This window comes from Triturus cristatus, chromosome 7 (assembly GCF_964204655.1).
Source record: "Triturus cristatus chromosome 7, aTriCri1.1, whole genome shotgun sequence".
Taxonomy (NCBI): Eukaryota; Metazoa; Chordata; class Amphibia; order Caudata; family Salamandridae; genus Triturus; species Triturus cristatus.
The window spans coordinates 872,152,515-872,177,132 of NC_140590.1; the positions used below are offsets into that span (position 1 = coordinate 872,152,515).

Sequence of the window (24,618 nt, forward strand, 5' to 3'; positions counted from 1 at the left end):
CCGCACAAAGGTTTTTTCTTATTTAAGGGTCTTATTTGATGATCAACTTGGGTGGGACGCCTTAATCAAAAGGAAAAAAGGGGAACTGGTGCGGGCCAATGGTGCAATTTGTAATTTTGCCTCTAAAGTGTGAAAGAAACCGAGAGGAGCTCTGCTTCAAGTGTATCAAGCAAAAAGCTTAGCTACAGCAACTTATGGCAGTGAGATCTGGGGCTACACGACAACGGAACCCCTCCAGGTAGTGGAAAATAGGTTTTTAAAAAGGTTATTATGTGTCCCGAGAGGAACTGCAAACATGGCGGTACATGAGGAATTGGGGGTCTCCTACCTAAGTGATACACTTGCTCTGCGTCCCTTGATTTTCTGGCTAACGTGTTGGTTAAACGAAGAGCTATTCCTCACTCAATTGATCCTAAGAGAGTGTTTGTCTTTAGATAATATGGCTCGTATCCCCTGGCTTAACTATATTAAAAGTGGATTTGAATTGATTGGGCGGGGAGTTTTATTTTTTAAACCAGATGTTATTGTACGAGAGGATGTGGAATTAACCAAGACAGCCTTCTTGAGCAGGAAGCAAGCAGATCAGAATGCAGAAGAGGTACGGAAACCGAGTGTTTGGGCATATTTATTGCTTAAATCGACGCCACTGTCTGAACCATAACTTATGGGTCCTTGACGTCACATGAAAAATTTCTTTTAACCAGGTTCCGGATGAATCTTTTCCATCTCCTGTTAGCAAGACCCAAGGGGGCTTCTAGAGGTCAAGTACTAGCTCCCTGTGGCTGCGACGGAAAGTCTCCTCAGGACTTACTGCACTTTATGTTCTTTTGTAAACTGTATGAAGTCCCCAGGAGGCATTCCTATTTTAAAGAAATTGAATTTTAAACAGTTAAGACCTGCATTAATGCATCTCCAACTGTTGAAGGATGATTGTATTATTTTTATTGTAGGGTTTTTAAAGGCAACTATGAAATCTAGGCACTTTATGGACATGTAGAGTCTTTTTATCTAGACTTGTTTTTAGATGAACCCTTGTGTGGCAATGGAGCCTGTTTTTAAAATATGTCACAACCTATTGTTTGTACTGTATCTGTGTAACTTGTATGGTTTTAATAACAAAAACCGAATAAAGTTAATTGAGCTTGGACTTTCTAAATCACCAAAAGTCACAGTGTAAGACAAAGGCACAAGCCTCAAGATTCCTTTACCCCTAATGGTCATCAGCATTCACAAAAAAAGCAAGAAATATTGAAATTAGCTACACATGTAACTATTAGACCATAAAACATGTATTTATCAAATAATTAACTTTGAAAGTATGTAGATTAGCAAAAGCACTTCATGGAGAAACATCTTTCTAAAATAGCAATTGTCCCTTGTCTTTTTCTGACAACACATGCAATTTTACAGCACATTAGATGACTTAGTTTTGAAAGCAACAGTTTATAACTTTTTTTTAATGAGTATAAATCATATACTGCGTGAATCAAACCTTATAACAAGCTTTTCATTAACACAAGCATTTAACAAGCATCTTGACGTAGCAATTTATTTTTCTTAAAAATGACAATAAAATAGCCTAGTGGGTGCTGACACCACAGAAAAGAAGTGTTTTTCTCCTTCAAATTAAGTATAAATTGAGATGTACAATATACATTTCAGACATCTATTTCGCATTCTTGTGTAGACATATAAATTAAATATTATCAGTTAGAACGCGATTCGAACAATCTATCTGATTTAGATTTTACAGAAACTACTGATTAATTCAGCCATTAGCATACTGTTAATGCATCTATGATTTTGAGTACAAAAACAACACTTTTTAATTTATTCGTTTTTAGGAGAACATTCCACCAAAACCAGTGAAAGCCAGAAGGCACTTTCTTTCAATGCAGGTCAAAATCACACCAAATAATTATTAATGATTTTCTGTTACCATAAATGTGTGAATTCAAAAAAACTGTCTCAAAGTAACTAATTGCTGCCCGTGGGGTGATATGTAATGTGGCTTCTTAAGCACTGAAAAGAATACATTTGCAAGGCAATAGCTATGTTATGAAGTGTTGAAAATGGGAGAATATATTGAAAATTGCTCTGTAAAGGACTTTTTCTAAATAGTATTAACCACTCTCCAGTATGAACAAAATTGTCATGCAAAATATAATTATCACCTAACAGTATGAAAACAATATTTGGAAGGTGCTGCACGAAACCAATTTTCAATTACAAATAGCCATTTCAGTTATTTTTGGGGGAATAAATCAGCAATGTACACTTGGTAATTGATAGAAGACCTGCAGCTAATAGGAGTTTCTAAGAACACTGAGCTTCATCGAAGTGAGTGCTATATATGCAAGCATACGTTATTTTGGATCCGTTTATTTTTGTCCCTTTCTAGGACATACATTTCATGTTTTATTGCAGGAATTACAGGGGGAAAACTGCCTAAACACTGTCAATACTGCAGCTAGTCTTGTCACTGCGGCAATGACTCGATTCAGTAATCTTCTTTACTGGATAAAGAGGAATAGAAATGTTCCTGTGTGGTATAGAGAAAAGGACATAACGTCGGTAAACATGCTGCAACTTCGCAATGTGTTTCAAAGGTTGAGTCCACGTTGACTTGTCTACCTCACACAGAAAAGTCAATGGGATATATTCACAAGAACGTGTGATAACTACCGCAAGAGTAGCGTAACACAACTTTCAATATCGCAGCCCATCGCGGGAAAATATCCCTGTGTCAACGTGGAATTCACAACAAGGCGAAACATGCAATAGCCACCAGATAATGCGGACATTGTCCGCGATACAACCACCCCGATGGAGATACAAACACAAACCATAACACAAGAAAACCTGTGATGAGCCCTTCCGCGATGAGGAAAGCATGGATAAGCAGCGCGAGGGTAGCAATACTCACACGCAATGAGGGAACAAGCACAAGAACAGCATACGAAAAATGCCATCGAACAAAATACAGCAAAAGCGGAGTACCACGGATGCACCCTGGCCAACTGCAGAGGACAACATGCACACCACCACATCCAAGCACCGTGGAAGGACAGAACCCACAGGCACAACGCATGAAAGAGACCAGTGGCAGGTACATCAGAGCTGCTGGAGCGACACACCCACCGTGCAGCATACGCACATAAGCAGAAGTGCACCTCGACATTGGTAACATCTCTGTACAAACAGCAACCCCCATCAGAATTGAACACAGGACACAACTGGATCAGCAAATGTGCCCAACCAGGAAAATCACATCTGTAACCCCAGGGATATGTAACATGACAATGCCCATTTCCAACCTGTAACCTGCAAATATGTTTTATTCACACATGCAGTGCAATTGGACATCTACTACTGTCCCATGATTGCCACGGACTGACACAATGTGACGTGCTCATGAGAAGTAGGTGTCAATTATGTAGTTCCTATGGGCCATTCCTGCCACAGCTGCAATGGGATGTGGGCCACCAGCCCCATCACCATCATCATCGTCCGGTACCTCTGGAACTGAGATCCATGGAGCCATGGTGCGAACACAGATGTTGTGCAACACACAACATGCAACGATCATCTTGCACATGACGTCCGGGCTGTACAGGAGCTTCCCACCTATGCAGTCCAGGCACCTGAAACGTGACTTCAACACGCCAAATGTGCGTCCAACGATGCCCCTGGTGCATATGTGGGCCGCATTGTACTGCCTCTGGGCGGGTGACTTCGGGTCCTGGAGGCGTGTCATCATCCAAGGGCAGAGTGCATATCCTTGATCACCTGTGACAGTGCAGGGAGAAAAGAGTCAATACTTGGTTCGGCAGGATGTGATGGCCCACCAATTCAGTGACGCCTGTGCTGGCTCTGTGTGGGGTGAGTGTGAGCCAGCCCTCAGGGAGCAGCCCCGGATGACCATGGAGTGGTGAAATCGTGTCTAGTTGTTGGTCGTGTAGTCTGATATGTCGAATGTGGCTTGGTCACGTGTGCATACCCACAGATATGCTGTGTGCGTTGGTGGCTGTGAGATGTGTGGTGTGTTTATTTGGTACATATGTGCCATCCTGGAAGCGCTGGTTGATGATGGACTGTCGGAAGATGGAGGAATCATGCACACTGCCTGGGTAGTTGGCGACGACATTGGTGAAGAGTCCCCAGTGATCCACTATTGCCTGCACATTGATGGAATGCGTGTGCTTTCTGTTGTTGTAGTGGTGTGCAGTAGCCGCAGGGGGCACAAGTGGGACATGTGTGCATTCAATTGCCCCCAACACGGCCGGGAATCCGGCTATGGCGTAGAAGCCTTGTCTCCAGCTGTTCCTGCGCAGTGTTGGGTAGTGAAGGTACTGAGGTATGAAGCTGAGGATGGCATCCAGGACAGGTGTGATGAACTTTGATAGGGCTGGCTGTGAGACTCCTCCGACTCTGGCAGTTGTTGGTTGGAATGTCCCTGAGGCCAACAGGTGCAGCACAGCCAACAGCTTTGTCTGCAAAGGGATGTTGGTTCTACGCTGTGTTGGGACCATCAGCCTGTGGGTGATGATGCGGAGAATGGTTGTCCTTTTGAGCCTGTAGTGACTTCCGCTGGTGTTAGGTCTGTGAGAGTGGTGCATTTTCAGTAGGTCCGCTGTCTTACTGTACGCTGCACCTGTGGTGGTCCGGGGGGGGGGGGCGGGTCCACGTCCTGGGGATGAGGATGGTCCTGGGGGTGGTGGCGGTGGGTGTTGTGACCCTGTTGGTGCTCCGAGCTGCATGATGAGTAGCTCCATGGCGTCGTCTGTTCTTCGGGTATGGCTGTGTGCGGCGCTCCGTTGCCTACTGCAGGTAGGCATCAGTCTTTACACCGGCATGAGGCAGGTGTTAAATACCTGCATCCAACGCGGGTTATTGCCTGTTTTTGGTTCACTTCGCAGTTCTGGCAGTTCGTTGTGAAAGTGGTGGTGTTGTTTTTTCGCATGTTTTTGCACGGGAATACCTACTCTGCATCTCATTAGAGTTAGTTGGTGGTGTCCGCCGTGGTGTTAGATTTTGGGGCAGTTATCGGGGGAATACTGGCGATGTCTGCGGTTTGCACCTGCTTGTGAATGGGGTGTTAAATATATCTCCACTTTTGTTGTGTTAAGGTGGAGATAAAGCGGAGATAGGTCCTTGTGAATATGCCCCAATGTCTCCTTATTCCAACAAAAAAGAAGAGCGCTCAGTGAAAAAAACTAAATTATTTTCTTCCTTTGTAGAATAATGCAAAGGGAAATGATTTAATCTGTGGCCCTAACCTCTGTATTATGAATTCAGGTTACTAAAAATTGTATTTTAAGATTACATGACTTTTCGTTACATATTTTTCCTGCATACCCAACAAAAGGTTCCAAAGACAAACAACAGCACTGAATCTGTTTTTATTTTAAACATACAGACATTTTTTCTGAGCCATTGAAACAATTATTTCTAAGAAATGGTAGACAAATATTTCATAACTACATTTCCTCCAATGAAGTCGGAAAAAATGTTAGAAGAAGGAACATGTTGCAAACTTCTTGACCGCAGGTCGCAAACGTGGTTTTATCAGACAATTATTTCTTTTTTCTTGCCTCCCACAGCACGAGAACGGAGGTCCCGGTACAAGAACATGTTCTATTAAGAGAGGCACACAAAAAAAGAACCATCTAGAGTCAGATTTTTCTAAAGATACAAAGGAAGGGGTCAGTGACTGATGTGTTACTGAGGCAGCGGCATCCTTGGACGTGTCTCTTTGTGCTTGCTTATCCTTCCAATTCTGATACATATCATGACATACCTTTCATCTGCTGTGAGAAGTCATTATTTCTGGTCTATTGCTTGGTGGTAATTAAAAGGCTGCAATTACGCAGCATAGTAGAAAAGACTTCAATATCAGCAGAGCGATTGATTGAGCTCTGTACTGGAAGGTGACACAGGCCTTCAGTGCTACTGTGGTGCAAGCCAAAAGCTTGGCATTTAGTGAAATAATAAATGGTTGGAAAGCCTAGCATCAGAAATATGAAAACCCCTAATGCTCTAAAACACGTTACTTTTAAGCATTAGAAAAGAAACTTGCTCAATAGCCTATTAGGACAGATAAGGCATAAAGAGAAGCTTACAGGCACTGTTGAATCATGTTAACAACTTTATTGGCAATGGACATATACGGGTGAGAGAGCAAAACATTTCACACCGGAAGCATTACTCAACTTATTTTATGACTCACTTATTTTATGCTGCTGACATTTGTACAGAGGTTTTAATGGCTATGATGAGGTTGTACTGCTTTTTTTATCTGGGCGTCTGATGCTAAACTGAAGAGCAACTGTTTGACGGCAATTGTGGTTCTAGCTAATCTACGCTGGAGCTGTCTTGCTTGTAACTCAATGGGTATTTCCAACGCCAAAAGGTTTAAGGGGCTGATTTAAAGATTGGTGATTGTAGACATTTGCCCTAAAAAAATGGATTTCCTGCCACCCTATTTAGATAGTAAAAGGCTTCCCAAAGATTGAACATGATATATAATACGTTTGTGGCGGTGAGAGTCTATTAAGACTGGCAGCAAGATCTTCACCATTGGTTAACATAAGAGCCACTTAAGTGGAGCATAGTAGCTTCTTTGTTTATGTACATCTTAGGCTCTTAAGTACAACATTAGGTTCTATGACTCCAGCTGGGTTCTGTCATCTATTCAGATGGGACAGCCAGGCTTTTTAACACAGAAGCACCAATATAATTATTCACTCTCACCAGTCCAGATGTATGGTCTGATTAAGATCTTGGCAGACGGGTTACTCCATCACAACAGTGATGGATATCTCGTCCCCCAAAATATGAATCCCTTTATATCCTATGAGATTTATATTTCAACTGACGGGATATCCGTCACCATTGTGATGGAGTGACGCATCAGCCAGTATCTAAATCAGACCCATAATCATTTTCTGCTTCATTACAAACCCAGGGGCCAATGAGAACAAAGTGATGAAGTTTTGGAAGGATTATCATCATACATTTTCCAGAAGGATTACAAAAAGGAGTTCAAGAGGTGGGAAGCATGGAAAGTTAGTGGTTTACCTACAGACAGTTGTCAGGCACTTTGGGAACTGCCAGCAGATTTTTCCTCCTATATCATAATGGTCTAGGGAGATGACGAACTGAAGTCAAGATTTAAAATTATCTGGAAGAATTCTGTGAATAGTTTACACCAGAGTAAGGGTCTTAAACTGAATCCTGATTATACGACAGCTCAATTGCTTGAGTTTAAGAGAAATATTTTAGCTATTGATAATGTTAGTGAGTGCTTGAACAGCTGTTTTGCAACTTTTGAGTTAGATGAATGAGTTTTTCTACACTATTGATAATCAGGTTGTTATAATATTCTACAACGCTAGCAAATCATTAATTCTGAGCAGAAACTTGATACAATAGTTGGACAGATGACTGAAATGGAATTACTTTTCATGGATGGGAAACCTTAAGGTACTACCATTTCAAAATGTCAATTTACATATATCTAGGCAAATTTTTCAATATGTTTCTAGATCACCCTGTTTCAGCCCAATTGTATGCTGATACCAAGAAGATACACACCAAGTTAATTGCATGCTAATAACAAGTAGGTAATGTTGGAAGTGGGGGTCCTTATCGCTTACTGCCGCCACCAAATGCTGGAGGCGGGAGTCCCCGACCCCTCGCTTCAACGTTAGGCTAAGTAAGGACACCGTCTGGGATAGCCCTGCTCACCCCCTTAGTAGCTTGGCACGAGCAGCCAGGCTTATCTCCAAGGTATGAGTGTTAAGTATGTGCAACCATGCTCACAGTAACCCCATGATGTCACCACAAATAGACTCCACACGAGTTTTGATAAAATGAGTATAATTTTTATATAAGCAATTATACGATATGACCACACAATACAAAATCAACATATAAGAATGGGTAGTATGCTTTCCAGTGGGTTGGTAGGTTCTAATCCCAACCACCGCTTCTAACCAACAGTTAAGCTCACTTCTAACCGTTTCCAAAAGGTTAGGCCTCTCTGCGCGCCCTTGCATTACTAGCCCTTGCACACACAGTGCACATCACTAGGGATTTTGACTAGTAAGGCAAACATACCAATCATGGCCAACCAATCACCATTACATTTTACATAGGGAACTCTTGTACTTTGACATTGATCAACAGTGGCAAAGTACCCAAAGCATCTAAATTGGCTATTCTATGTCAGAAAAATGGTGTAGGGGTAAAGCAAAAAAGTTTAGGGATCTTTAGCCAAAAAGGCCAAGTCCTACAGGTAAACATCAAGTTCTCCCACGATAACTCTGTGAAAATAACTATACACAATGCACGTTTTGAGATCCAAACCTAGACATCAAACAAAAGTCTTCAACAAATAGTTCTAAACTAAGCTTTTAGACCTCGGCTCTAAAGGGAGATAAGCCCTTATGCCCTTCTCAACTGACTTGTTTGAAGATAACATCCTGTCTCACCAAAGCATGCAATGTGGGCTATATGTTTGAATATGTGTTTTTCTTGAAAGGCCTTTTTGGGTTAGTGGTCAGTAGTTGGTCCCACAACTTATATTATGACAAAATATCTTCCTTCTCCTCAAACAACATAGAGCAATAGGGAACAATCATTAATTATTGAGTTTTATATTTGATGATATTCCTGAGTTTCAGATTTTAAGAGAGCTCAAAATACAGCCGCTCACTGCATCTTTGGGCTGATTGAGCAACACCATATTAGCATTGCTAGATAGAGAAACTACCTTAGTTGTCAATCGAGCATTAATCTCTTTAAAGTAATTTTTCTTGACAAAATAAATAATTCAATGTAAACTCCCAATTCATCCTTATCTAACTATTAAGATCCTCAGAATTACTGGCCTCAACTTTCTTGTTATTGCATGCTCTAGGATTGTGTATAAAGGATGAAAAACACTATCATCGCATGGCTCCACATTCCTGCTGGTTATCGAAAAGAATTTAGAACTTATCTGCACAAAGCAACTTTTGTCAGGATTCCTGCCACAGCTCACCACTCTTGACTATCACAATATACCAGCATGACTTCTATCATTCCTTCCAACACTTATGAATGAACAAACATCTTGTACCCTGACTTTTGACCATATTACATGCAGTTGATAATAGCTAGCTGCAGCTGGTGTTCCCCAGTATGTTTGAAAGGCTTAATAGCATTTACAAATATTTTACCGTGCAAATGGAAGGTCAGGTTTCAGGCGCCACTGAAACATCCAGAAAATCCACCAGAATAAGCATCAAGCAAGCGGCATAGATGACCTCAACATAAACATTTAGGAAAGCAGCCCTCATCAAATTAATCCCTTTGCTATAAGCAATTGGAATGTGACGTTTGGGAACATTCTAAAACACTTTCTAGAAGACAGCCTCATCAAATTAATCATTTCCACCTGTTCCTTGCTATAAGCAATTAGAACACAAGATTTGTGTACATTCTAAAGCACCTTCTAGAAGACAGCCTCGTCAATTTAATTATCTGCACCTGTTCCTTGTTACAAACAATTGGAATGTGACCTTTATGAACAGTCTAAAGCAGTCTTATTTAGAGACCATCCACACTCCTCCCCTTCGCTTAGCTTCTACGCCTGCCACTTACCTGTTTCCCGGCTTCCAGGACTCTATCTTGCCAGCTCCCTTGATCCTCCCACTTTAACCACACCGCAAAGAACATCCTGCTTTAGTCTCGCACCTGGATGGAAACAAGAGAAGGGGCGATGCATTAACAGACTCAGTCGCAACATTGTGCTGCAAATAAAGGTATCCAATGTTTTTGTTCAACTTGTACATACTGTTGGCAGGGCTCTGCCAGAGAGGACTTGGGTGAAGCTATTCCCGTCCAAATGTGCTTGTGGGTTTGATGCTGAAATCCTACTCATTACAGTTTCAAAAATGTTGCTAAAAGGACCTCTACGGACAATCTAAATAAAAAAAATACAACAACAAAACTAAAGGTTGATTAAGATTTGAAAAACTTTTGTGAGGTGATACCTTAAGAGCTAGAGTTAATATTAGACTAAAGCCTTATTAATTGTTTGTTTAAAGGTACCATTTTCGCCGGTGCCATTTATCAGACTGGTGTGAATACCTGCTGCAGTGCTGCTGTAGAATAGACAAGCCACAGCATCTTTGATTCTACATGTTCTTTCTATCCCTACCTCCTTTCCCCTGGGATTTGCCACCGGAGCAGTGTCTCATCCTGTAAGTGGAGGGCACATCTTGGGAGGATTCGGGAACTAGTGTCGCTGCCCCATTGGGATCATCTGGGATCCAGGTAGGTGGCTTGTGACAACTTTTGCCACAAGTCGTACAAAAGAGACCACTGAAATGAAAGGTAGTGTGAATATTCCAAATGTAGGTCAATCTGTCATCATTACAGTAAAACATGATATGACTTTCAGGGTCTTAGCTTTGATCCATATGGAGATTGGTTAATCATTACATGCCAATAGCTTGTGGAGGCTTTACCCAGCCTTTTTTTGATGAAACAAATAGTCTTTAGGGCATGTTAATTTAACAAATTGCCAAGTCAAGTTTATTTGTAGTTAATTAAAACCATTGCATATACAGTGACTAGGTAAAACACATAGCATCTTTTAGCAGAAGAAATTTGAAGAAGGTAAGGAAAAATCCATAGAAAAAACATGAAACTACTGAAGCACAATAAGACAGAACCAATACATTGTCCATGAACAACATGCCAGAAGCTAAAATAATAGACATTTTAAAATGACTATAAACCAAAGCAAATTAGACCTTAAGCACTAAAAATGTAACAATCAGCAATTAGAATGACTTGATAAATTGTCCAACAGTGAGGTATTAAAGACATTTAATATACCAGGGGTTTATGGAGAATCAACTGTGTAAGTAGCACTTGGGCTAATATGATCGATAGTCTACAAATTGACCACCAGAGACCTTTAAAGCAATTCTTAATAGTTTTATTGCTGTAGTTTAACATATTAAATAACATTGTACAAGTGCTTGCCACATGTGCCCTTACTTAGTAGATATTGCAATTGTGATGAGATGTAATAGTTGCTTCCAATTTAGCTGGAAAGGCATCAGCAAATTTCATAAATTTTACAAATTTAATCAAACAGTAGTTAAGAAAAGATAAAATATGTGATGTTAGTAAACTCAGCTCAGACTGCTTAAGCATTTTGGGAAAAGAAATGTGCAAATTCTCTTTGGACATATAAAGTGACAGAGTAATAAACAGACCCTCATTAGCTTTAAAATGTTATTACAAATGACAACAGATCATCATTCCAAAGAGACGTTGTGCAAAAAACAGCCACATGAGTTCTGATGACTGCTTATTGAAAATGATGGCACTATTCAGGGCATTGATGCTTATTGGTTTCATGCAATGAGCAGCCCTTTCACCTGCACAATGCATCTTGGGAATTTTATTTTACATTTTTAACTATGTGAAGCAGTGTTTTAAGTCAGCAAGGCCTGTCTATACTGGGCCCTCATTTCTGTACCCGACAGTGCTCTCTCAGCAAAAAAATCTGGAAGCCAAAATTAGCCCATATCTGTGTGACAGGCTTGGAGGCTGTACCTGGCTAAAGTCACTGTGAAGGCAGCGCTGGGGAAGGAAGCAGTAGGAGGAGGAGGATAAAAAGTGGAAGAATAAAGGGTAATAGTTGGGCCACTAGAAGTTCAAGGATGACCAGACCACAACTAGAAAGGAACAGGGCTAGCACAACATGGGGACATCTAGATTAGAATGACCAGGGGGTATAAAGGACGAGTAAGTCTAGGTCCAGTGGGGCCAGGATCAGAAGGCCCAGGAGTGTGAGACTAAGGGAGATCCTAAACCAGGGTGACATGAACTACATGAATCAGGCTGACCAACCACATAGGATAAAAGAGTGTAGAAGCCATCTTTTTTGTATGATACCAAATGCTGTAAGCTTCTAGGCCCTGCTAAGTTGACATGGAGAGCAGTGCACAAAATGCCCGTACTTTACCATTCGCTTCAGAGACACAGCTTTTGTAACACAAGGTTCGATCAAGAATAATACGTGACAGGGAGAGATGCTCATGTAGACACAGACATTTCAGCATAGCACATTTTGTAATATGTCTGGTCCTTTCTATTATGTTGCAACTATTAACTGGAAAAGCACCAGACCTATATCTTACATTACAGTGGAAAGTCCCAGAAGCAGACCTAGGTCACGCAGTCTGCAACAGTACTTTTCGGACCTTAAATGGTATATAACTATCTAGGCCCTTGCAAATTGGTCAAATGAACTATGCTTAATTTGTGCTACGTATGTGATGATGCCGTATCCTTTGTGGTTTTGGCTTATAAAAGCTATCACCAATGTCACATCTTTGGGCACTCAGTGACTTTGCTGGGTGCCCCCGTGCTGCACGCTAATCTGTTGTTGGTTTCTAATAAACGCTGTTATCTTACCCTTGACTGAGAACTGTTTGAGGTGGATTCATTTCTTGCTTTTATTTCAGATTCTACATTTGGTGGAGAATGCAGCCCCAAAACATCTGACCGGCTTCGACGGCCACCGGCTGCTGGACTCCAACTCCTCGGGAGCTCGGAGACCTGAGGTGGTGACATTTCAATTTGTCTTCTCTATCTCCGCTCTCTGGCTGTTGGAGGACGACACCAGTGTTTAACCGTTAGTTGCTTGTGTCATGTCTTTGGCTCCTGCTCTTTCTCTCTCAGCACATTTGTATAGCACTATTTTTACTGGATTATAAGCGCTCTCCTCCTGTCTCCTTTTTTCTTGGTATTCTTCTCATGCCGAAGCCAGTGTTTCTTTGGCCGGTGTGCCTGTCTCGGGGATAGCTCCATTGGTTGTTTACCGAAGTACTTCTTGGCTGTCATACTGGCAGTCCTCATTACTTTCTTTGTTCTCCTTTTTCTATCACGGAAGATTTCCACTGTGTCGCCATTCTACTTGTGACATTTTCTTTGCTTCCTCTTAACGTTTGATCGGCGCACTGACTCTGTTTCTGCTTCGGAGCTCTTTCTGCGTTTTGTCATCTGACACTGCTGCCGACTATCAGCTGTCTTTTAATGTGCATTTTGATCTCCTTTGTAGTTCCTGGTCCTCATCTCCACCCCTCCAGACCGGCAATGGTGTCCTTCTGCTCGATTCCATGCACGCAGTCACTCCCTGGTGCTACGCAGCGCTTGGCTGTAACTAGGACCAAGGAGGGTGTGCTTCTGCAATCCCTTTGTCTTGCCTGCAGAGAGTCTCTGGTCTATGGGGGTGGAGGACAATTGGCCCCTGGTCCCCTGGTGACAACTGAGGTCGGTACGCTTTGACAGACCAGTGATCACTAGGTGAGTACATGTTGAGGGTTTATATCCTCCTGGTTGGGTTGTGGCAGGTTCGCTCCCCATTTGCAGGTGGTTGCGGTGAAAGCACCCCTGTGGCTGCACGCGGTTTAGGTGCAGCGGCTACGCGTAGTTCAAGATTGAGCTGACGAGCTCCTTTGGGACCTTGGTTGGAGGGACTGGTGGAGGGTTGGTGATTAGCATCCCCTCCGGATTTACATATTAGTCATAGGTGTGAACTGTTTGGATATGGTGCTTCATTCAGTATTTAGATTAGGGTTACGTTTCTGTTTCTAGGCAGCCAGTGGCGCTCCAACCAGACTAATAGGTCCAGGGACCCTGCTCAGTGAGAGCAGGGTCAGGAGGATTCGGTGGGAATTCTCGGAAGTGGGCCCATGGGTGCTGTCTCGGTTTGAGCACACCCAGCGTCGTGAGGGGTTGCAACTGCAGATGCTCCCCTGGTATTCTATCGCTGTCTATGATTCAGGGTTCACCTCACTACTTGATGATGTGCTTTGTACTGGGATTATACTTACTGCACTGTCACCTTCACCACTGGGGTTCGGTGAGGGCAAATATTCGCCTTTTTTCCTTGACTACGCAGTAACTCCCTGAAAATAGGAAGCACAAGACTACTGATGTTTCATGGAGGGTGAAATTCTGCAGTTCCCTGTCTTGCCTGCGACACTCACTGGCTCCAGGGGTGGAAGGTGTCGGATGCTGAGAAAAGGAAGGGGGGTGATCGCCTTGTTTCAAACAGTGATGGAATACGTGATTTATTGTTTCCTTGATTTGCATTAATAAGTTTCTTGAGCTTAATGATTTTTGTTTTCAATACCTATGTTCGTCAGTTATCGAAATTTGACTGTACATCTACATTTTTGACTGATCTGACTTGGACACAAGGACGATTTCTGTTGCCATTTTCATACAATAATAATTCTTGACTGCTCAAATAGACACTTTCACATTGTTTTTATATTGCACATTACCCTACGTCTGTGCACTGCTACTTATGATATGTCAGGTTCCAACTCTCCTTATGATTACACTCATTACACTAACACTCTTTTGGAATTAGATAACAGGTGCTTGTGTAGATCCGCACCGACTAGGGATAGACCCCGGCTATTTGTGTTATATGTGTGTGCCTGTGTAAGTGCAGAGTTCACCTGTTTTTGTCTCACCTTTTATGTGATTCTAAAAATTTCGTTCAGCAGCACCTCTGTGGGTCTGAGTGGCCCGGAGAGAAAGGAAGGGGATGAAATATCTTACTCTACCTCTGTCCCTTTTCTTCCTATCTATGAATATTTTCGGTGAACTTGTAGCAAATGTCATTTCATGTCACGTTGTCTGATAATGGGCGCTTGCTCTGCTTCATTTTAACAATGCGCAGCTGGCTGTTTGATCACTGACTGATTTGTATCTGTTATCAATTTGTATTGTCTGTTATCCATACCCCCACACCTCAGGAATGAGCAGCCAGAAATAGTCTGCTGACTACCTTCTGTGTCACTGTACCGAAGTGTGCCTGTAAGTTTGTCTACTGCAAGAGGGACAGATTACTCCTTCCCATATACACTTCCTAAGAGCTATAATTGGGGTACGAGTTCCTTTCAGGTAACACAACTGCATTGCTGTTTCCATTTATTGAAAATGGGGAATACAATTATGACACAGGACTGCATATTGTGTGTCGTTTAGATTGCAATGTCTTTCTTGTGACTGTGATTATTCTCCTGGAAGGAAGGGAATGGAAGATTACGGTGTGGGACTAGTTTTTAGGAAGTTGTGGCCAGAGATGAGTTGGCTCTGGTGCACTGCCTCCTGCTGGACACCAAGGGTGGTCTCCAGATGTGAATAGGTGTCCACCTACTCACAACAAGGAGGGTGTTGTTGTTGGTATTGCATTATATGCATTAATTTGAAGATATGTTGTTGTATTGTATGCATTTATTTGAAGTGCTTTTATTTTTGATATGCGGTCTTTGATTAACTATAGGGTTGTTTTGTACTACTCTAGCAACAGAGCTCTTGGACCCTGAGCTTGCACAACGAATTTTGGGCAGGCCCAATCTATCATCAGTAAGGGGTTGATAGACATCCCTTCAGTTAGATTGATGTACATGAGTAAGAAAGCTTCTCCTCTGTGAGGAAGTGGGGGGTGCGCTGAAGTGTGTTTACCCTTACCAGTGCAAAGTAAGTGTGTTTTTAGAGAGGATACATTGTGCGTGCTAAACACATATTTATGCACTGGTATTCTCTACCACAGGGGCACAACCCACCGAGCTGTCCCATGATGAGCAGACCTTTTGCAAATATCTCGGGCACAAACTCATAAATGGGGAAGTTAACCAAATAGAACTTTTGACAGGATGTTTCAAAATACTGCTTCTCTTGAAACTATGGGACAGGACGCAGCCTATGCACCTTTCAAGTTCTGCAGAAAGAAAAATAAGCTGTTAAAATTATGCACAGAAAAATAAAATACAATACCGCGTCTTAATGGTCCTGAGGCCCACTGTGCTTCTAAGCAGAAGGCTATGGCCCTAAGACAAACACAGAATACGGGAACAGCCTCCCTCTCTCCATATTATAGTTGCGATGTAGTCAAATTTACGTTCCCTGATTTCTTTCCAAGTGCCCACAACGCACCACATTGATAATACCCCTGTGAAATGTGCCCCCTCCACCTGGGGAAAAGGAGAATAAAGTGGCATCTCATGTCCTTTACCAACGACTTTCTGAAATTACGTGTAGAACAAAGAAGAGGGTACATAGAACTAATGAGACAGGAAGGGAGACAAATAGGTGGAAGGGAACGCCTGATACTTTTATAGAGTAGATAGAGTGAAAAAAAAAAAAAAATGAAGCAATAGTTACTGAGAAATGGCTAGCACGGCCTTTGATTATATGATACATTAAGGGGTTAAAGAAAACTCTTTTGGACTGGCTTTGAAATAATGATCGTGGGCTGGCCACAGATTCTGGGCATTGCGCCAAGACTACACCACACACTACAACAGTTTTCTGTGGGTATAAACAGAACTGGTTATAAAAAAAAATATGTATTCTTCGCAGCGGAGAATGGAAGGAAATGCCAATTCTTAAGTGTATATTAATAAAATAGGATTGAATAACTGTTAGAAATTATTATTGTTTAAGGTTCATTTAAAGATTGATGAAGGGAAATGTTATTTTGTGTATATGCGCTTTAATAAGTTTTGGTTCAACATTTTCGGATGCAAGAACGTCAGAGAAAAGATGTGTGTCGTACGTGCCTGTTTGGTGTCTTGTCAATTGACATTGTGAGGGCCAGAGTGATGCTATCCACAGGTCCCCCACCCCATCTCCCATAGTGATTTACAACAGGAGACATTTGCTATTTTAAAGGACAAAAGATTCCATTACATTGCGCAAAGGCTACTTAATTAAAAAGCAGGGGGAACAGAGGACCCTCCTGCCAGTGATCAGGTTATTTCCGTGCATTGATAGGTATTGTCCCTGTTTCAAGTGCTGGTTTTTCGAAGTGTGCATTTGAACATATTAGCTATTGAGCTAAAAGATGAATGATCTGGGTGGCCTGGGTTCCCATTATTAAGAACGATGTAAGTTGCTGAGATGAAAATGAAATGCCCAGGATAACACAATTAGGTCATGTTAGGTAGCTGGCTGGTTTTCCCCATTTCTCACTCCACAGACGGCAGCCTAACATATAACGTCACCATCCTCACAAGCACATATAGAATAGCACTGGGTATATTGCGCTCTTAAAGGGTTTTGCCTAATTGAATGGAGCAAGGAGACGTACTATGTTATGTATGCATCTAGAAGAAATATTGTGTATGTATATTAATGTTTTTCATTTCTAGGTTCTTCAGAGTTGCAGGATATATAACAATTTATACTGTAAGGGGAATGCGCTAAAATGCTTTTGAAAGCAGTGCATTCGCCAGGGGCTACAAAGGATTGGACAAAGAGTAGTGATATTATGTTTATTTATTGTTCTTTAGTAATGAGTATATGCCAATGCAGAAGGATAGTGCGCATTGAATGACTGTGCTTCGTATAATGATGTTTTAAGGATACAATGTGTACAAATTTATTATGTCTTTTAATGTACAGGTGCAGTCTTTAGGGGTGTTAGTGAATAGGTGTCCTGTGACAAAAACCACTTGTCCCTTTTATGCCATGCAATGCGGCGACAAATTATGGCAGCAATATCATTATATAAGATCTCTAAAATAGCATTTCTGATTATGCCAGGGCTCCTTCCATAGTAGGGTTTGAATACTAACTATTACCTTATGCTGCCACGTTCCACAGATCTACATACAGAGGATGGAGGTAATGGTAGGAATGCTGAGACAGGTTGGATTTTTACTCCTGAAAATGGCAGACATAATACTTCTTCCAAGGTTGGCTAAAAGTGGATGGAGGAAAAGTGAGCTTGCAAACACTCAGATTTTCGCATGAGTAGATCTACACCTGCATATTTGCTCATGCTTAAATGCAGTTCACAAATATTTTCTAGGAGTACTATTTCTTGTCCTGCTTCTGTAAAGTCTTGTGAAATAACCACAGATGTATATCTGCACTTAATAAGAGTACGTGGGTGCACTTTATTTCATTACTCGGCCCCTAATAAGGTCTGGCATTAACAGTGACTTTCTGTGTTTATCAAAATGTTGTCTCTTTCCCTCTCTCTTCATGAGGGGATTCCTCACACCCACAGGCCAACAAATATAACATGCACAGTTGATAAGTGGCCTCCTCCAAGCATTACTAAGACCAACAAAAGTGGCTATAATACAATGTGCAGCGCACACATCATCAAACGAATATGTATTAAAGGGCATCGCATTTATTGATGGGGAAGAAAGGAGAATAGCACCGACAGGCTGCCAGTTAGCAATGGTACAAATAACAAGCAGTGAGAAGAATACTAAATATAACAGTGACTCGGTACACTCTGACCCAATTTATATTAAGAAGAAGGTAGGGGAGGATGAAAAGGAGAAATGGGCCAAAGGAGGATGTGTGCAAACAAAGGAGGGGTTATGGACAGGGCCCAATGGGAAGATATGCCTGCCCTCAGCAATGCTTCATTCTATCACATGCCTTTTTTCACGATCTCTCACATGTTGGCCGAGATGTCATGAATCAGACTGTTTTCCCAATGCTGGTACAACTCCAAGTTCCGCCAAATAGCAGAAAGACTTTGCAGGCAATGCACTGTTTGCGCACAATAAGATACTGGAAAGGGCACACCAACTGCACATGGTCATTTCCCACCTCCCCAAGACCATTTGAAAGCCTCCAGATGGACTTCATAGACATGTCCCTCACCCACAAGTACAAACATGTGATGGTAATTGTGTGCATGTTCAGTAAGTGGACCGAAGCATACCTAACGGAGAACTGTGATGCACATACGGTTGCCAAATGCCTCCTACAGGAACTTATCGCATCGCTTTGGAATAAGATTGGAAAAATGTGTGCATCAACTGAACTTTCAGGGGTAGGTGCACTACCACTAGCCCTGCTGACTATGAGGAGCACGCCAGATAGGGTAACAAAGCCCAGCCCAGCAAATAATATTTGGCCACCCCATGAACATTGCAGGCCATATGTCCACAGCTCCACTATCATTAACAGACTACCTGCTTTTATGTTACTGCAAGAAATTAACAGAGAACTTACGTTATCTTCACCACCAGGTACTGCAGGCTCTTCCAGAGGCAACAACTCCACTGCGACATGACCTGTAGCCTGGTGACTGGATCTGGGTAAAAGCCCACACCCAACGGCACTGCTTCCAGCCAAGGTGGAAGGGACGTCACCAGATCATCCTCAGCACAGTAACAGCAGTGAAGTGCCAAGGGCTGACATCCTGGATCCACAGCTCCAAAGCAGACGGACCAGACAGCAGAGAATAAGCTGAGGCACCTCGCAGGTACAACCTTCGATCCACTACGCAAGACAAGAACAACAGGAGATAGAGGCAGACACCTGCTCGGGCAGGCTAGGCCTCCAACAGAAAACAGAAGACACCAGAGGCAGTAACATAATGCGCACAACAAGCCCAGGCCTCTGGGTATCATCACTCCAAAGACGTCTGTACCAGCTACTTTCCAAGGGAGTGCCAACTGTCATGTGCTAGTAACCTCTGACAGTACACCATCAAGGCACCAACGTTTTCTTCTAAATGGTTGACTGGTGTCTGCACCAATAGACCCCTAGGAGGTGCATCACCCGCTAGTTAGATATCAAAAACAAGGCTTTGGAACATCAAAGAACTGAATTGAACACTTGGTTAAGGGTATGTAACTACCTAAGTACACACCAATTACGACAAATGCCAGCAACAAGATCTGGAAGGCTTAGATCTATACAAGTGAGGGTAGAAGAGTATCAACTAATAATTCGTATTAGGTTATTGTGTCCTGGAATAAAATTAAATAGTGTGCTGGAACTAACTGTGCCAAATACTCCGCTATTGAGTGTGTTAAGAGACCTGATCTTGCAAGACATCTTGTTCCCCACTTTTTTGGACATCAAACAATAGCACAAGAAATAGCAGATATTTGACTTGACATTTTGGATTGCGTGATTTATGCAATAGAAGAGATCTGATCTGGTCTTATCAGAGACATTAACTAAAAAGTGAAAGAAAGGAACAATGCCCAGTACAAGAAGAAGGGACAGAACATGGCCATCAGTGTTAGGAGCCATATTGACACCAGTCCCATGGACAATAGTGACTGCACTGATAATAATATTTGCAAAAACAATTGAAATACTGTTCATCAATGGCCGGCAGGGAGGTGAGGGGTTAGAAGATAGTGATTTGGTATCAGATGGGGCAATGTAGAAGCCATCTTTTTTGTATGATACCAAATGCTGTAAGCTTCTAGGCCCTGCTAAGTTGACATGGAGAGCAGTGCACAAAATGCCCGTACTTTACCATTCGCTTCAGAGACACAGCTTTTGTAACACAAGGTTCGATCAAGAATAATACGTGACAGGGAGAGATGCTCATGTAGACACAGACATTTCAGCATAGCACATTTTGTAATATGTCTGGTCCTTTCTATTATGTTGCAACTATTAACTGGAAAAGCACCAGACCTATATCTTACATTACAGTGGAAAGTCCCAGAAGCAGACCTAGGTCACGCAGTCTGCAACAGTACTTTTCGGACCTTAAATGGTATATAACTATCTAGGCCCTTGCAAATTGGTCAAATGAACTATGCTTAATTTGTGCTACGTATGTGATGATGCCGTATCCTTTGTGGTTTTGGCTTATAAAAGCTATCACCAATGTCACATCTTTGGGCACTCAGTGACTTTGCTGGGTGCCCCCGTGCTGCACGCTAATCTGTTGTTGGTTTCTAATAAACGCTGTTATCTTACCCTTGACTGAGAACTGTTTGAGGTGGATTCATTTCTTGCTTTTATTTCAGATTCTACAGAGGACCAGTGTACTTTAACCATCTGTTGCTCTTTTCTGAGTAACCCCTCACAAAACAGGTGACTTGGTGCAACCAGGTGAATTCTTTTGTGCCTATATGCTTTTACCACACTCTGCTTTTGAAGAGATTTTCATGAACTAAAGCTCAATCTAACGGGTTAGATTTGGTAGGGAGAAGGGGATGCTGCCATGCCATTCCAGACACTGAATCAGAAGGATCTTGCCAACCCTTGCCAGTCCTCCTTTGAAAGTGACATGTTCCTGGAAAATGAACCATAATGAAATCATTCTTCCGGCATCATCTCACCATAGTACAGTGACAACCAACACAATGAAGAGGTGGTGGGGTGGGTGGAGAGGACACAGGGGAGCTCGGGAGGGAGTAGCGCAGGAGGTTAATACTTTAAAACAAACTGTTACCTGAAGCTGCCAGATGCATTGCTCCTCGGGCCTCTGTGTTTTGCTGCTTCCTGATCCCAACAGACACTGGGACAGCAGCAGAGATTCTCTGTGCTATGAAGGCAGCGCATTGATTGACCTGAGCGGGTTGCTTTGAATCTCCGCTCAGGACAGGGAGTCTGTGCTATTTCTCGAACCCAGCTGTTCAATACAGCCCGGTTGCAGAAACCTAAGTGCACCTGTGTGTTTGGCCGGCCTGAGGAGGCCCGCCAAACTCACATCAGCACTTATAAGTACACAAACCAGTCCTCCTCCCCCTCCCATGGCCACGGCCCTGCCCCTCTCAGCACATGCTGGTTCAGAGCTGGCAAATGAAAAATAAAACAATTATAGTATATAGTTTTATTTTTCACCTGCTGGCTCTGAGTCAGTGGGGCGACACTCCTCCGCCATTGTGGAAGAACAGTCCCTGCAAAAGGAGGGTGTCAGCAGCTCTATTGCATCACAATTCTCTGCCACCCAAGTGCCCCCACCCCAACTCAGAGCCCCCACAGTGGTGATCTACTCCAAGTTTGGCATTTTTTGGTGCCTGTAGATTTTATGGTAAGCTATTCTTTATGCCAGGCTGTAGGGAGTTTTCAAAGGTTCTATTTCATGTTGACCATTCCACCTGCAACCATGCAGCTCATAGCAGCTCATAGCAGAGAATGATTTTTAAAACTTTCAAGATGAGAAGGAGAGCATACAAAAAGGCAGGCATATTGTGCTGCACTGAAGTAAATACATTCTCATTCTTTCATGAATGGGACAAACATTACTAATCCCATAATGTTCAATAGTGAAAACAATTGCTCTGCACACATTCAATTTCAGAAAGCCTTGCCTGAAGCGATCTCTGTTCAGCACGTAATCCCCTTCTACGATTAACTGTTGCAACACCAGAAGCTGCAAGCATTCAACATGAGTAACTGACATTATCACTGGACAATGACTTCACTGCTGGCTGCCTATATTACTCTATAGGGTTATGAAATAACAACATATGAAGAATTCATAGCTCTCAATTGAAGAGACTCATATTTACAATATCCTCCCTTTCTTTACTCCAGTAATATTAAAATACAGATATTGTCACGAAAGATGGCTCAGTGTTTGTGTATATGTTTATTTAAATTTCTTAGCCCTTTGAACAAAAGTGACTGTTCAAAGGACCATGCCAGTACCAAGAAGGTAAACAAGGAGATTCTTGGTGATTGCACATAAAGGATTTGATGACAAATGGGTTGCAAAATGGAAGCACACTCAATGAATCAAAGATGTTGTTGCCCACTTAACTAACAAACCTTAGTCAAGACATTTCCAACGTGCTTACACATGTACATGGTTACACACACCGGTCAGGAACCAGGGTGATGGAGGTGAAGTTGGTCGTATGGCATAGATGCAGAGATGAAGTGTCAGGAAGGAGCATCAATGCTAAGAGGTGATCTCTCAGTGGCCTTAAAATTCAGCTATGGAACAGGTCATTGTTTTTTTATCAATGGTAAAGACATAGAGGGAGGATGAATGTCTTTGCACAGACTGGCATGGTCATGGATGAATGGAGGAGATGATGTAAGTTGAGAACTGCTGAGAGTTTACTATTAAAGGTGTTGAAATGTATTAAATGACTGATTGGCAAGGGCAGCATGTGCTTGGTGTCTGTAGATAGGAACTATCTACGCTGCAAGAATATATATTTGTGAAATAGGAACTTTGAAAGCCACAGTGGAAGTAGAATGTTGATGGGAGGCTTGTTCTACAGAGCCCATGAGAATGGCCATTAGTGGGAAGGGATTTTGTCAATGATGATGAGGTCAAAATGAGGAAAAGAGGTTTGCTGTATAACTGAGCAGGGAGAAAGGGAGTGTTTCTAAGGACCTGTTCAAAAGGAAGCAATAAAATTAGAGATAAAGGTGCGATGTGACGCAAACAGGAAAAGTGCGCATATATGTAATACAGCCACAGGAGTGCTTCAGGAAATCTGGGTATAAAATATGTGAGTGAGACTAGCTTAATTTGCTGTAGCACATTCACGTGTGAGTACTGCAAAATTACACAAGATTACGTAGAAAACACAGCATTTGGTGCTGTTATCTTAATACAAATGCACCCTTGCATCTAAAATGGACCTGAGGATGATTGTGTGCTAACAAAATAGCACTGAAAGCAACAGAAAACGAACAGCAGCAGCCAGCAGTCCCTTGCGCTCTGTTCCTGTGCTCTTGCTTTAAACGTTTTCCCCAAAAATTATTCGAAATTATATGAGTGGGCATAATCGCTTAGTTTTTGGTGATTTCACGTCAAAGAGTAGCACAAAATTACCAAAATAACTCTGATTACTGCAGGGTAATTAAAATCTCACCCAGGCCTAGTATACATATGCTTCTTTTCCTGGTATTTTGGATGATTAGCAGCCTTCCCTTTAGCAAGCTTAGGGATAAATGAATTTGTACATATTTCCACCTGCATTTTCACTATATTAAAAATTCATTTCCTTATGGAGAAATCCCGCCCTCTAATCAAAACACCCTAAAAATGTGTAGGTGTTTTGGGCACTCTTGTACCCAACTGGTGCACTTGCTCCAAGATGTCTCAACATTTAGGTTAGTTGTGCAAGTAGTGTGGAAAAAGTTAAGAAAGTTAGTAAATATAAGCAAAGTTCTGATTTTCTGGCATCTCCCAACGTTACCAATGGACATTATTTCAAAGCCCATTCCTAAAACTTCTAACTACTATACTTGGGTGGAGGTCCCTTTGGATGTTTGGGGCAAAGTCCTCTGCATCCCAACAGAGTAGACCTGACTACCATACCATACCATACTCATAGCACCATAACAAGTAGACATTTTAATAAAATGGAGGCAACCTGCCTTGATATATTGTAATGAATTATCGTTTATTGTTATATTATTGATACCACTAGTTACTATTATCATTTGCCGGTTGATGCATTTTTTGGCATGCTAACATTTCAAATATCTCACAGAAATCTGTCATATGGGAAAAGAAGATGCAAAATATAGCCTTCTGTGGTTACCAGCTCCTTATAATGTCTAAGTGAGCTAAAAGAACATAATTAATCCAATTAATACTCTTTCCAAGATGGATCATCTGGTTGAGTGCTTGCTAGTGTTAACACCCGGGACTGTATTACACAAAGTGTCCCTGGGGCACAACCTGGGGTGCAATCGGTGTTTGCGCCCACTTTGCGCACCCCCAGGGCACTTTGGTATTACAGAAGGGGCTGCAGACGCGTGTGTGGTCCCTTCCGTAATACCGATAGCACTGGCGTACACAAAGTGCCAGCGCTATCTTCAGGAGGCATTCCCTCA

The 24,618-nt window shown here is 42.1% G+C and overlaps 1 protein-coding gene and 1 long non-coding RNA gene across 2 annotated transcripts in view; one reads left to right on the plus strand and one right to left on the minus strand.

Moving 5' to 3' along the window:
* LOC146810794 (gamma-aminobutyric acid receptor subunit beta-2) overlaps positions 1-24,618 on the minus strand; it is an 825,060-nt gene that overhangs the window by 329,358 nt on the left and 471,084 nt on the right. The gene's annotated exons all lie outside the window — the stretch shown is intronic.
* Positions 11,941-20,793, plus strand: LOC146810795 (uncharacterized). The gene is made up of 2 exons (XR_014966624.1): positions 11,941-13,374; positions 19,089-20,793. It is a non-coding gene; the product is annotated as an uncharacterized LOC146810795 (long non-coding RNA).